The sequence below is a fragment of the Lagenorhynchus albirostris genome, chromosome 3 (genome assembly GCF_949774975.1).
Source record: "Lagenorhynchus albirostris chromosome 3, mLagAlb1.1, whole genome shotgun sequence".
Taxonomy (NCBI): Eukaryota; Metazoa; Chordata; class Mammalia; order Artiodactyla; family Delphinidae; genus Lagenorhynchus; species Lagenorhynchus albirostris.
Window position 1 is genome coordinate 83,022,308 of NC_083097.1, and position 15,454 is coordinate 83,037,761.

General features: G+C 35.1%; 1 protein-coding gene across 16 annotated transcripts in view; it reads left to right on the forward strand.

The window, feature by feature from the left end:
• PAM (peptidylglycine alpha-amidating monooxygenase) overlaps nt 1-15,454 on the forward strand; it is a 280,812-nt gene that overhangs the window by 26,162 nt on the left and 239,196 nt on the right. For 14 of the 16 annotated variants that reach the window (XM_060143341.1, XM_060143340.1, XM_060143343.1 and 11 more), the window contains exon 2: nt 14,890-14,997. The exons of the other annotated variants lie outside the window; for them this stretch is intronic. The gene's annotated coding sequence lies outside the window, so the exon portion shown is untranslated. The remainder of the gene's footprint in view (nt 1-14,889; nt 14,998-15,454) is intronic. 16 annotated transcript variants of the gene reach the window in all.

A 15,454-nucleotide genomic window follows, 5' to 3' on the forward strand; every position in this document is an offset into this window, starting at 1 on the left:
GAGATGTCTTGCCTAGTTGAAAATTTGGTTCTAGAACTTTGAAAGCAAATGGAGATGGGGGTATGGCATTGGGAATTCTCACTATGGTATTTACATGTTAAAACCATTCATTCTAATGGTTATATATGCACTAAATAATTTATTTTTAAACATGTCCACTTCATTTCAGATTGAGCCAAAGGTGATGAATTTCAAAGTCTATAGTCTCTTATATTTGGATCATTTATATGAAGTTATTTGTAGTAATTAATAGAATCTGTAGAATACGTTAGCAAAATTATAATAAAAGAAAAGTTATATTTTATAAACTTACTTTACATTCTTGTGTCAAGTGTACACCAAACATTCATTGTCAGAGAAAGAATTGAAATGGAAAAAACAAGAATAAACCTCTCACTGCAACTGTTAAAGGAGGGAGTTTTTGTGTCATGATTAGGCCTGTTGGTTCTGGAGCCAGCTGAGTTCCATTCACTTAGAGGAGGTCTGACTTGGGACACGTTACTTAAACTCCATGTGCTTTGGTTTCCTCATCTACAAAATGGCTAACTTGATATTACCCATGTTACAGGGTTTTTTGTAAGCATTGAATAAGTAAATACCTGTAAAAGTACTTTGAAAAGTGGTTAGCATTTAGTTAGTAATCTGTAAATGTAAGCTCTTATTAATATTGGAAACAATTTTTCTCAGTCTCTACTTAGTCTTATTTTCTAAATCGTTGCTATTGATAGTTTCTGAGTCTTATGTTATTTTTGTCAGCTTTATGAACTTCTGGACATTGAAGGGAAAGATTACAAACCAGCAGATTTCTAGGAATTAAATTCTGAATCATTTATGGAGAAAATGTAGATATGTACCAAAAACATATAGAAGTTTCTAAACATATAGAAATTAAAGTGTATGTTTTAATTTAGACACGTTCTGGATTTTTGGCTGAAAGTTGAGGGTTAGGAGGAACTGGGCTCCAAATTCTTTACGATTTTAAATCGTGTTTCATTAATCCTCATTCTGAGCATAGTCAGTAGCAAGTCAATAATTTACTCTGAACAGGAATAAGTAAATTACTACTCTTTTGATGCATAGTGTAAAGGTCAAGAATATATCGTAACAGTTTCTGCGTCAAAAATTATATAAAGGAAAGCTACCAAGCAACGTGTGATTATAATTAGTAATAACAATGGTTAATTCCCACAGGATACATTTGACCCTTACAGTACAATGAGAAGAAGGCAGTGCCTCTGGCAGCATCTGAGATTTGTAAATTAAGGCTGTTCCTCACCACTCTTGAATTATAATGATCTGAATTTCATTTAAAATCTTCCCTTAGTTTAGAAATCATTATGCTGGTGTAAAGGCCAAGGAGAAATGCTTCATCTTTAACATTTTTCTTATCTTCCTCAAAGTAGTGGTACAATCCACATTTTTCAACCTATTTCAATAGGGGTTGGGAACTGGCAGCAGAGGGATAGGTGTAATTCAGCATACCATGTCTAGGCCCTGTCAGATCCACAGAACTCTTGTAACTTGGGCATATGTCCAGGCAGATTCTAAATATATCTAACACTCTCCTGTGCTACTTGGAGTTTTTGTGTTCTGGGAATGGTCCACATTTGGGACAAACTTCCTACGGTCAGAAAAAGATATTGAAAGTATGCCACTTTATGGTACAAGTGTCTAACATCAGCTCTGACAAGACCCCAATCAGCTTTTCTCCTGGAAGGAAACTGTTGTGCAACTCTCATCAAGGAAATCCATATTTCATGATATGGATGGGGGCCAGTAGCAATTTTAGAGGTGTGGGTCCCTTAGTGAATGAATGCAAATGTCGGGCTTTACATAGATAAATATTAATATTGAGTATTCTCATAAATACTGGGTATTTCCAGTATCTATTTGTAGCTCCCCATCTAAGAAATTGGAATTCTCTAAGTCATGATTTAGCATGTATAGTAAGTGCATAACTCAGGATTTATTAAATGATACATATATATAGACATTTCAACTCTCTCTCTATATATATATATAAAACTATATATAGATAGTTGCTACTATCATCATTGGCAGTAGGCAAAATAGATACATTAGCTTTTGGTTTAAGAACTAAAATTATATCACATCTGTGAAAAATCTTTTGCTCTTTCTCACTATAAAAATACTTGAGGGTTTGCTGTGCACCTGAAACTATCACAACATTGTTAAGCAGCTATACTCCACTATAAAATAAAAAATTAAAAAAAATACTTGAGGTAAGTCCTATTTCAGTTAATTTGTACTTCCACAGCTCTGATTGACTTCAAACAAATTACTGGACCCTAGTAACAGAAATCATATGTTTGATGTCTTAGATGAGAAATGAACAGATACGAAGTAATTTTCTTTTATAATTTAATCACATAATTCAGCCTAAATTGTTAACAAAATGTGGAAATTTATGTATTAAAGATAAAAATTTATAATAAGAAACCGCCCACATACTTTACTTAAAGGGTAATTACCCTTCATATACTCCATAACTCACTAGCTTTGATGAAGGTGGCAGTGAGTTATTATGGTCTTTACTTTGTCAGAAAAACTTTAATAACTTCATCATGCCACTGGTGTCATAAAGTTATGGATTGCATGCAAGGCATAATAACTTTTTCTTTTTGATAGGAACTACATTTCTCTTTTCAAGTGGTCAGTAATTCACAGTTAGGGATTCAAAAATGGTGGCTTTGCATCTATAGATGATTTCTCTACTCACAACAGCAATGAAATGCCTTATTGATATTTACATACGTTTAAAAAACTACTCATATATTAGTGTGAGTGGAATCCTTCATATGAATTTTAAAAAATAAGGTGGAATTCTTTTGTAACACGACTGAGTAACAGATGATAATATCTGCATTATGGGCTGTGTTACGTCTGGTTTTTATGATGGTATGAAATCAGATATTGTGTTGAGAGAGGCTCATAATTTTATCTGCAACATACAGCTTTGTTTTATTTCATTTGGCTGGAATTCTTCCAATTAAGTAACTTTTAACAGAAAAACTGAGAGCATTGTGGTGGCATTATTAAAACAAGTATGTGTTAATCAGGATGTGTGAGATAAGAATGTGTGAATAGCTGGAGGGGAACATATCAGCTACAAGAACATAATGGTTTGGTGGTTAAGTGCCCTGATGGTTGACACTCAGGGGCAGAGGCTAGAAGGTGTGGGGAAACAGGAAGAATATTTATAGACGACATTACTGAAGGGCGATGCGCTTTGCTAGAGGGAAGTTGGCTAACACTGGAATTATTGGGAGATTCACCTTCAAGTCATAGGTATGAAAAGTATTTTTATTTTTAACTTGGGCCTTTGAAGCATACAATGAAAGGAAATAAAATAGCTGTTTTGCTGCTAAAAACTCAGTCTAGAGACTGAATTTGATGATATTGATTTTTAAAAACTCAAGAAACACGTTTATTGAAAGTTGGTACTTTTAAAAGCAAAACTTATCTAGCAGTTCCACTTCTATACTTCTGGGTATATTCTCAAACAATTTGGAAGCAAGTACTTGAATGGGTATTTGTACACCAATTTTCATAGCAGCGATATTCACAAAAGCCAAAAGGTGTAAATAACCCAAATGTCCGTCGACGGTTGAATGGATAAACAAAGTGTGGTATATACAGTGAACTATTACTCAGTATTAAGAAGGAATGAAATTCTGACACATGCTACAACATGGATGAATCTTGAAGACATTGTGCTAAGCGAAATAAGCCAGACACAAAAGGACAAATATTGCATGATCCCGCTTACGCGAGGTACCTGGAGTGGTCAACTTCATAAAGATAGAAAATAAAATGGTGGTTGCCAAGGGTGGGTGGCTGGGGGTGGAGGATGGGGAAAGTTGTTTAATGGGTACAGAGTTTTAGTTTTAGAAGATGAAAAAGTTCTGAAGATGGGAGGTGGTGATGGTTGCATGACAGTGTGAATGTATTTAATTCAACTGAACTGTACACCTAAAAATGGTTAAAAAGGTACATTTATGTTATGTATATTTTACTGCACTAAAGAAAACAAAGCTTACTAAAATGGTAATATAAAGTAATAAAATGCTTCCAGTTAGAGAACAAACTAATGAGACAAATATAAGGGTTAGCTAACTACTCATATTCATAAATATTCAGTAGTCATCATTAGACTAAATTTGGGAAAAACACATTTTCCTTATCTTGTATATGATCTGGGGAATGATTTGCCCATATTTAAAAATATTGTCTTTCAGTACTTGACATAACTCTTGGAGCATGGAAGATGCTCAATAAATATTTGTTGATTGATATTTGTTTATTCAGGAAATTATAGTTATAGCATCATGTGCAAAATAATCAGCTTAACTGTAACTCGTTAAGCTTACTTATAAGCTCAGTGAACAGGTAGCAAATATAACCTTTAAAATACAGGCAATCAAAAATGTAGTATAGATATACTAGATTATGGGAACTAATGTATCTTAGTTATTATAAAATATGCCACGAATTTTTGTTGTTGATATAAAAGCAATATTGATGTGATCTCAAGAAATGAGCAGTTATTTGCCTGAAAGACTGCCTCTAGGATAGCTAGTGCTATTATCCCCGTTTTATAGCTGTACAAAGATCATGGTGGATCTCATGGCCATCTTCATGCTTATTTTACTAAGACAGTAGCTTCTTTTTTTTTTAATATTTTATTTTTATTTATTTATTTTTTTATCTTTTTGGCTGCACCCCCGCGGCATGTGGGATCTTAGTGCCTTGACCAGGGATTGAACACACGCCCCCCTGCGTTGGAAGCATGGAGTCTTAACCAGTGGACCGCCAGGGAAGTCCCAGACAGTAGCTTCTTCATCTAACCCTCTGGTTCTTATGAGGATAATTTGACTCTTATCCTGGGATCCAAGTGGTGGGGGTGGAAAACCTATCTAAACAGTGTGGTATTAAGTTACCTAACGCTGCTTCAGTTGGCTGCTTTTGCCAGGCGGAGAAGTGATGCCACTCTCTTCATTTCTGTGGACAGAGTCTATTTTAAGCCTCTTATAGGAACATTATTTTCATTATTCTGAACAGTGTTATTCTAGTTATCAGAAACTGAGTATCACTTGTAAAAGAGGTTATACAGTTTTATTTTTGTGAGTAACTATGTTTTCCCCCCATTGTTTCTTGAATTATATTTGTTCATTATGGAATATTGGCTAATGCATAAAAAAAGCTCTGTCGTATTTTAAAAATTACCCATTATTGGGAGTTCCCTGGTGGTCCAGTGGTTAGGATTCTGGGCTTTCGCTGCTGTGGCCCGGGTTCAATCCCTGGTCGGGGAACTGAGGTTCCACAAGCCATGTGGTGCAGCCAAAAAAAAAAAAAAATTACCCATTATTTTACCACGCAGAGATAGGCACTGATACCATTTGTTTGTGTGTCAGCAGTTCTACTGTTCTGTCCATGCATATGTGCACACACATTAACAAACAGAGACACAAAACTGGGAGACATAAAATTAGGATTGTAATGATTATTCTATTTTATAACCTGCATATTTTTTCACTGAGCATTAAATAGTAACATTTGCTCATATCCCTAAATATTCTTTCACAGCTGCCTTCTAAGTAGCTGTATTTCCTTTGATTATTATGCCTGCACCAATCCTCTATTACTAGGATTTTAGAATATTCTTCTTTTTTTGCTATTATAAATGACACTATGATGAAAATACTTTTAGATTAATCTTTTCCCTATCTCTATTTATTTTTTAAGAATAAATCTCTAGGATAAAAATTAAGTAAAAAGATATGAACATTTAGATTAATCTTTTCCCTATCTCTATTTATTTTTTAAGAATAAATCTCTAGGATAAAAATTAAGTAAAAAGATATGAACATTTTCAAAGGCGTTTGATATATATGTGTCAAGTTGTCCTGCACAGAAAGACTGTGCAGGTTTATACTTTTCTAGTGGTCTGTATCAGAACACCCATTGCCCATCCCAGAATTAGGGCTTTTGTTAACAACAATTTGAGAAGTGGAGAATTGTAATCGTTTATTTTAATTTGCATTGGTGGTGAGCATTTGTATATGATTTTTTAGCATATGTATTTCTTCATGTCATGGTTAATCTGATGTGTTCCTTTTTTCTATTTGTGAGATGTATTTATGTGTTAAAGACATTAACCTGGCTGTATGTAGTTTCTTTTGCAACTGCTTTTTCCCCAGTGGATTTTTCTGTTTTCAACATTTTGCCAAGTATTACCAAGGAAAAAAACAAACAAACAAAAAAAACAACAGAAACCTTTGAGGTAGATTACTTAACTCTATTTGGGGTTTGTTTCTGAATACAAGATAGATAAGGTAAATTACCTTCCTCCAACCTCAGGTGAGAAAAACTTACCCTGTCAATTAGTTGTAAAGCATTCAGTTTTATGATCCGTAACCAGATAACTTGTCTCTAGGGTTTTATCTAGGATATGCTAGGCGTTTCTCGAAGGAAAGTGTAGCTGTAGTGAACATTTCCATTTGGGTGTGCTCCATTAAACCAAGTATTGCTGAAACTCAACAGCAGTTGACATTTTTACTGAGCAATATGCAAACATTGAGAGAAGTTTTCCCCATCCTAATAAGGAAGATAATAAGAAATTGATTATTGAGTATTTCTTACAGCAAAGTATTTGAGCAACTCTCTGGCCCTTTTTTCCATGAATGAAGATTACAACCATTTGCTGTTTTGGAGTTATAATTTATATTTATACATAGTATTATGGAATTTAGGAAATTCACTTCAAATACATCAAAGTTAACATTGATGTGTGTATATATGTGGGTTTGTGTTTATGTTAAAACATACGGGAGGTGGCACAAGTAATGCCAAAATCATTGAGAAAAACATTAAAGGTAAATGAAATCTTTATTGTCATAAATTGCTCTCCAATTCAATAGTGATAAAAGGCATGTGAAGAGACTATAAGGTTACTTTCAAGAATTTACCAAGTTCCAGGAAATGATTGTATTTGTATAAAAGACACCTGACAAATGCACAAGGCTTTTTATCTGTTTACCAAACAGTTGATTATTAAGATCTCTTGGCTTGCATAAGCTTTCAAAAACAATATGATACATGGTCACCCATTTGCCATTGACTGGCATTATGAAGAGTTGGAAGGGGGCAGTATACTAACATAATTTTATGGCAAATTTAGTAATTTGAAATCTCTTCTAAATACACTCGAGGTGCTCCCTATCTAAAGGAGCTCTACAAACCATAATTTTGTCAAGTGAAGAATTTGTAGCACGTAATTACCATTGGTTCATTCTTCGTGCAAATCAGAATACAGGTTCACAGTTTTTGAGGCTTATGGTTAATCTCATACTGGCTGATAGTTTGATTGTGAGTAGGAAATGTGCTTTCTTTAGCCATCTTAGATAGAAAAAGGTAACACAAAAGTCTCCAGTAGCAGATAAGAGTTCTGCCAAGTCGAGTTTAGCTTTAATCAAGTAACATAGAGATAATTTTTTTTTTCTCTAAAAAAAAAAATCTCCCCTTTGGCATCATGGTCGGTTAGGAATCTTGGTCCTCATAGGAACAGAATACATACATTTTTTTCTTTCTACACTAAAATAATGTCTTAGATCTATTTTTCCTTTCTTCCTCTTAAAATTATTTAAGATAACTTACCTGAACTTGTGAATTTTTTCTAGAACACCTGCTTCTTTGCTTTTAAAATTCCTAGAAAAAACACATAGATACATATTTAAATATATATGAAGTGTCTAGGTGTTTCTGATTTTAATGCTTAAATCAAAAGCTTTTTGTAAATGGAAATTTAAAAAATTGTGAAACTATTGGAAAATCTTTTAAAAAGTTGGTTAGTGCAGTATTTTAAGTATGTTATATACATATATATTAATATACTTCAATATATTAAGTACGTAAGTAGTGGTTTTATTTTAAAGCTCATTTTATTTAAGTAATATAGTAATATCCTTCCTCATTTAAAAAACTGAACTAGTAAAAGATTTTAAAAGAATTTTGAAAATATTAGATGAATTAAGTAATTATAGGAACACTTTTATCCTAGATTTATATACAAAATTAATTTATCAATTTTGTAAAGTGATTAGAGTTAGAGCAGATAATATTTACATTTTGAACTTAAAAATTCAGCAATATGTGAAACATATTGAATGTGTTGTATTATATTTACCTGAGAATTTCTGCCTTAACAACTTGAAGACCCATTTCTTTCTTTTTTAAAATTCATTAAAAATATTCATATACTCACTGATCTCTAGGGGAACTTTAACTAAAATTCATTACTTATTTAATACTTTTGAATTTTTTCCCCATTTTTATTTATTTTTTGGTTTCCTTTTTTTTTAAGCATCTTTATTGGAGTATAATTGCTTTACAATGGTGTGTTAGTTTCTGCTTTGTAACAAAATGAATCAACTATACATATATATATATATCTATCTATCTCCATATTTAGAATGTACATGAAGTGGTTTATTTATCCTTGGCCAGTTACCACTTGAGACTCTATTTTGTAAAGCTAATTTAAATGATCATTTAAACATGCATTACTGTTACTGGTTTTCTTCTGTTTCTGGCGTATTGAGGGTCATGCAGCCCTATGATGACCGGGTAACATGGAGGTGAGAGGGGGAGGCAAGACATCATCTCAGTGAAGGTCAGGAAGGGTCAGCCTGGAGCGGAGGTGTGATTTGGGCAGGTGGAAATGAATGTTTTCCTGGAATGAATTGGCAGAAGTAGATTCTTATTGATTTAGATACACTTCTGACCAACTGAAGGGAGGAATTATTCAACCCAGGGTTGAATAAAGCATTTCAAGCATTTTGTAAGAAGTGATTAAATCAGGGAAGCTTCCTATTTTAAAATCAGAGAGAAGATATCAATGTAGACTTTTAGGAAAAGTTTAATTTTTGTAGAGAACTGAAGACATTTTGATGAAATACGAAATTTAGTAAAATTTACAATTTCCCCACCAAAAAATTGAGTGTGTAATATTTTTTTACTCTTCAACTGTTTATTCCATAATCAGTTACTGTAGGGGATAGAAACCCAATTGTATACAAGTTAAAAGCAAAAAAAAAAAAATTAAAGATTGTTAGCTTTAAAAATACATATCTATTGATCACGTAAAATGTAATAAACATTCTCCCCTTATCATTTTGCTTGATAATCATGTGCTTCAAAATCTGGCACCATCCTTCATGGGATTCACAAGTCCTATTTCCATTGTGTTGTTTATTTAGGTTATGTAGCTTTTCTCAAAATTAAACAAGTGTTTAGCTGGTTCCTTCAAACATTGACAAAAGAAGATACAGAAAAGTGGTTGGAGAGGGAGAAGAGTTATCCTGCCCAGATACTTTCCCTGTTTCCTCTTTTCTGCTGCTTTCTTTCTGCTGCTTTCTTTCTCTTCACATACTTCGATAAAACTCAAAACTAATTGAGATTTTGGGGGGAACCAAGTGAGACAAGGAGAAAAGTTTACAACTGCTGTCTGACCCCTAGTACTAGTGACACTCAGTTTTTTGAGTACCACTTGCAGTTTCAGAGTGCTTATCAGAGCCACTCTTGCTGCCTTACTTTGTGTGTACAAATTGCTGTTAGTGTTGCTACTATCTGTTTTGTATCAGGCCTGCTAGCTAATTTCCTTGTTTATTAGCTAAGTAATTTTCTTAATGGCTATCCTTTTGACAAACGAAGAAATCTTAGCTGCTCTGAGAGGGAAAACTGAGTTTGAAAAATCATGGTGAAAGGGATAAGGAACATCTGTATTCATGCTGCCGCTATGTTGTTGATATGGGAGAAAATCTGGTGACTGACCTTGATTCTTGACCGAAGTCCCAAAAATACGCATAATTTGGCCTTTACCCATAAGACAAATAGCAACAGTCTCCAGTTAAAGCAGGGATTCAATTTCCTTTGGGTTGGGTGTGGAAAAGGGAATCTTTTCCAACCTTATTATCAGCGGGATTAGTGAATTTTTTCCAGAAATATTTTAGATACTCCATTTCAACAGAAGCATTTTGTTTGAATTCATATTTTATTAACCAGGAGTTATTTTGTTTAATTTATACTTGGAGATTTAGAGGCCTGCAGTATTGTTTTTAAGGGAGAAATGTCTTTTTATTAAATAATCAAACAAAATCCAAATACCCAATGGTGTCAACAAAAAAACTCCTGTGATCTGATGATAGATTTTGGAATAGGGCCCCTGGAAGAGACAGTGGCACTATATTGGGGAGCCAGTTCAAGATTTCTATAAACAGGTTTAGGTTGGCTGAAGTCCATGAGAGGTGGAACCTCTAGAACTAATCGTCTGTTACCCCACTGACCCTTCAGGAGATCAGTCATCAGGGGTTGCCCTGGATCCATGTTAGGAACCAGGTTTATAGGTGAATAGTCTAGGGCTCTTATAGACCCATCTCTGCCCCTACAGCCTGTGAATATGAATCTGACATGGCACCAAAATGTGTATTTATCCACCAGATGTTATCTCAGAGCTTGGGCAGTGAGATTGGGTATTTGCAGTTCCACACAACAGAAATCCATCTTTTAAGTAAGGCAAGAAAATTTGAGCTTCCTAGTTTTTAAGTAGGAGTCACCTTTGCTCTTGAAAACTGGGTTACGATTAAGTTACCTTTTTATTTTTGTTTATTAAGCACCATAGTCAGCCAGCTAAGATTAGAGAAAATAGTGAAAGAGAAAGCATTTCTCCATCCTATCATTGACTCTCCTTGTACTTTTGCCTTTTTCAGTTTCTTTCCCTTGGTTTCCTCATCCTGTTTGGGACCTCACATTCTATAAACTATGTCTCCCTCATTGAAAAGTAGCCACCTGCTATCTGTGTAACTATGAGCAAATTACTTAACCTCTTGGTGCCTTGGTTTCCTTACTTGTAAGATGGCAATAGGATATTATCTACATCATAAAGTTGTTATGAGGATTAAATGCATTAAGATGTGTCAAGCACTTAGCTCCGTACCTGGTTGTACAAAGTGCCAAGTGGCCAATTAGCTAATAATTGCTAATAGAATCTATTAGTGGAAAAACCATAGAAAACCATAGACTTCAGTGCCAAGTTTCAAAATGTTAAATAACATAGACTTGTGAATTCTTTTTAATGTCCAGTAGCACAGGGGCTCCTGTTTTGCTTCTTCTGCCCAAATAGATTTGTAGAATGTCTTAAAGATACAAGAGGACTGTTGGGTCAGTCCCCAGAAGACTGTTGAATAGTGAGAATATCCTAAGTGTCCGAGGAATCATATTGAGTCTGTTACTTTTATTGGAAAAGGAGAGTATAATAACCATACAGTGTTGAGGTGGTTGGTTATTTTATGTATTCATTTCTCTCATAGCAGACACAGTACTTTGTTTATCTAAGGTGAGTGTTCTAAATTATATGACCATTGTTAAATCTATGTTCACATTAATTTCTGACATGGTGAGTATATTTCTTTTTGAGGCATCACATTTTTAAACATTTAGAATATAATCTCACCCATTTTACTTTGAGAATACTGTATGTGAAATAATTTTGAAGGACATATTATTTCCTAGTATGAATTTTCAGTAGGTGGCTAATGGCTTTTGACCTGCTGTAGCAGCATACAGAACTGAATGTCAGACAGAGTACTTTTTAAAAGCTGCGTTTCTGTTTTGCATAATGAAGCACAGTAATTCTTTTTGAGATTGCCTTGAATATTTTTCCAAGTAGTTATTGATGGAGACATGTCAGTTTGGTAAGAGAGAGAAGAGAAAATTGTGATGTTCCAGCATTTAGGTTTGAAGACTATTTAAATATATTCAGATTGGTAAATACAAGTATTTTAATAAATAATATCAGATGTAATATATTTATAAGTTAAAAGCCATACAAAGTACGTGGTGTCAACTTTCCACCTTTCCCATATCTTTGGACCATTGTTATGAAAAATCACACATTTTAATCCACTCACTTTTCTCCTTAGTAATTTCCATTTTCTTTTGAAACTTACACAGTATATTCCATGGCCTATTTTCATAAAACCTTTAAGAATTATACATACCGAATAATAATTCTCAAATGTCGTGTGAAAGTAGACCATGGCGTGCACTATATAAGTGACAGATTGGTTAGGGTTCGAAGGTTAGCGATTTTAGGTCATTGTCAAGGTTAGTTTCAAATTAAGTATTGGCACAAGTTTTTGTGCATAGTTTATACATTGAGTAATGCTCTGATTTATACTTAGTTGAATTTTTGAGGTGAAGATGTGTATGCAGGTTGGTTAATGCCTAAAGTCCTTGTGGAGTGATGACTGTGAGAAAATGACAATATGAAGAGTTATATTTCCCGTACTGAACATATTAGAGCTGGCATTTTGCCACTGAACCATATGATGAGGGAGGAATATTGTTCGTATGCTTTGCATTTAAGGCTTAATTTCTGAGGCTGAGTTCTAATTTATTTATTCCCTTAGGTAATTACTGGTTTTTCGAGATGCAAAAGAAATATATTATTGGAATTTTTTAAATGGTTAAACTTGTATCATAGATGTCCTTTCTTTAAATTTAGGCACTAAAAATTCTCACACATCAAAGTAGCTTGTGATTCTCATTTGTGGCTAGAGAGTTAACCATCTTTCAATAATGCTTTCAAGTTAGCTTTTCTTCTTTTTTTCTTAACCCAGCATGGGTTCATGAATAAAACTAAACACTGTGATAGATATAGTGTATTATTGCTCTTGCCTATGGCTCTTGCTAATAAAAATTCAAATTCTGGTTAGTTTGCTGGAATCAAATCAAGGTAGTATATGGCATGCTTTTCTCCTGTTATGAGGCCCTCTCGTAGAAAATAGATGGGAGGGAAAGAAAGCATGGGGTGGAGGGAAAGGACAAAGCAATTCAGGGTTAAATATGTTTTGGCTTTTCTGCCTATGTTGTGGTAAGTCTGTAAGCTGTACAAGAGTTTTTACTTCTTATTGCCTTGGAATCCTTAAAAATAAAATTCATATTCCTCAGGACTAACCTCCAAAAAATTCCTATTCTTTAGTCAAAGTATATGAATATGTTGTTGTGTGGGTGAGGTAACAATAACAACAGTGGCACTAACTTAATTTGCTAGTGTAGGTATGCATTTTTAAATTAATTAATTAATTATTATTATTATTATTTGGCTGCATTGGGTCTTCATTGCTGCGCGCGGGCTTTCTCTAGTTGTGACGAGCGGGGGCTACTCTTTGTTGTGGCGCGCGGGCGTCTCATTGCGGTGGCTTCTCTTGTTGCAGAGCACAGGCTCTAGGCGCGCAGCCTCCAGTTGTTGCAGCACGCAGGCTCAGTAGTTGTGGCTTGTGGGCTCTAGAGAGCAGGCTCAGTAGTTGTGGCGCACGGGCTTAGTTGCTCCACGGCATGTGGGATCTTCCCGGACCAGGGATCGAACCCATGTCCCCTGCACTGGCAGGTGGATTCTTAACCAGTGTGTCACCAGGGAAGTCCCTATGTGTGTGTTTTTAAATACAGCTAGATGAGACGCCTGTCAGCTGAAAAATAGGATAGGTGATGAATAATAGGTAGGTGATTGCTAAAATAATTTGGAATTCTGACATTGCTAAAATTGTCGGCTTGCTTATAAGATGACCGAATCACTAAATCAAATAGGGTTTGGCATTTTAATGAATAAGATGTTTTCCACCAACATCAATACAGGAAAGAATTGTGCCTGGATGCTTTCCTTCCGAATGAGACGTGAGAATTTAGAAACCAAAGAACATGCCAGAGCTAGAGTGATGACGGTACAAGATATTCCATCCTGGAGCCAGGCCCCATTGGGAGGACCCTTAAAGTGCAGTTGGGGGAATGCAAATAAGGAGCGTATTTAGCAAAATTACACATGTATATGACAGTAGGTAGGAATATGGTCTTAGGAGTTAGAGACACCCAAATTTGGTTCTCAGTTTTAACTATTGGAAGGCTGGTCACTTTGGGCAAATAAGTTATTCTCTCTGAGCCTCAAATTTCTTAACTATAAAATAGGGGTATCTAATTCATATTATTATTCTGAGAAATAATTACCAAAATTAAAAAATTTTAAAACCTGTAGTGAACAAGAACTGCCAATTCCAAAGCCTTGGAAATCTGTTCCATTTATATATTTTGCAAGTAATGAGACACACTGTTACGCAGGCCATAGCTGGCCTCAGAATCCTGCTCAACTCAGAACAGCAGGAAGCTCCTACTATTTTGTAGAAGTTGGCACTCAACATAAAACGTCTTTGTTTTCCCTGAGCGAATCCAATGCTACCTGTCTTCCTTCTTTTTTTCTATTTTGCTGACAGTCTCCCTAATGCAAATATCAATTTACTTACTTGGAAAAGTGGGAATGGAGAGATTGGTTATCCATAATCATAATGTTCAGGCACTGCGGTGGGTGCTTTACAGAAAATTGTGTTAAGTTACTCCCACATTTATATTTCCAGCTCTGTACCCCAAGCTCCGTTCATGATTTACCTTATTACTTGACTCCAGTTAACTGTCTAATAGGTGTCTACCCTTATTGCTCACTGTTCACTGTCCTTCAGTTACACTGGGCTTCCTCATGTTCCTTGAACATCCTGAGCTCATTTCTGTCTTGGGACCTTTGTTCTTGCTGATCGCTATGCCTGGAAGGCTCTATCCTTTTATTTTGTGCATCTTGCTCCTTCTCCTTGTTCAAATGCCATTTCTACTGAGACTGAGGTTTCTCTCTGACAACTCTGTCATTATTCTTCCATCTAGTCAGTTTTTTATCTTGTCATCCTATGATGTGTTTCTTCAGAGCCTTTTCCCATATGTATAAAATTATGTTATTCATTTAATTGTTTATTATTTTATCTCCCAACCCAGAATGCAAGCTCCTTGAGATCAGTGGCCTTGTATGGTTTACTCAACACTGTATTCCTGATACCTGAAACTGTGCCTGGCTCACAGGAGTGCTCTGAACAACCTTCAGAGGTATGATTATTCTTTCCTTAGTTTTATAGTTGAGAGAAGTGATGATCAGGGAGTTTAAGTAGCTTGCCCAAGATCACAGGGATTAGAGGTGGCAGAGCTGGGATTTAGACTCAATGCTGTGCTCTAATAACCTATGCCACAATGCCTTCCCTTCCTCAGTTGAAGGTCAGGAACGTCAGTGGGAGGCAGGGGGCTGTGTTGGTTCTTGGAGCTTCCTTTGAGTCCCAGGGCCAGCGGTTAATGTTTCCACAGCATTGTCAGACAAGAGCTGGTCCTGATCACCTTATACTCTAGTATCCTTGGCTTATCTTCTCTTCCCTTTTCCTTTTCGACTCAGTGCCCAAGACACGCATGATTAATATTTTACAAGAATGCATTCAATCCTTTACTGCTTGGGAAAAACAGTGAAACACGAGATTTTAAAGAAGTTCCCGAAGGGCTAGAATCCATGAGTTTG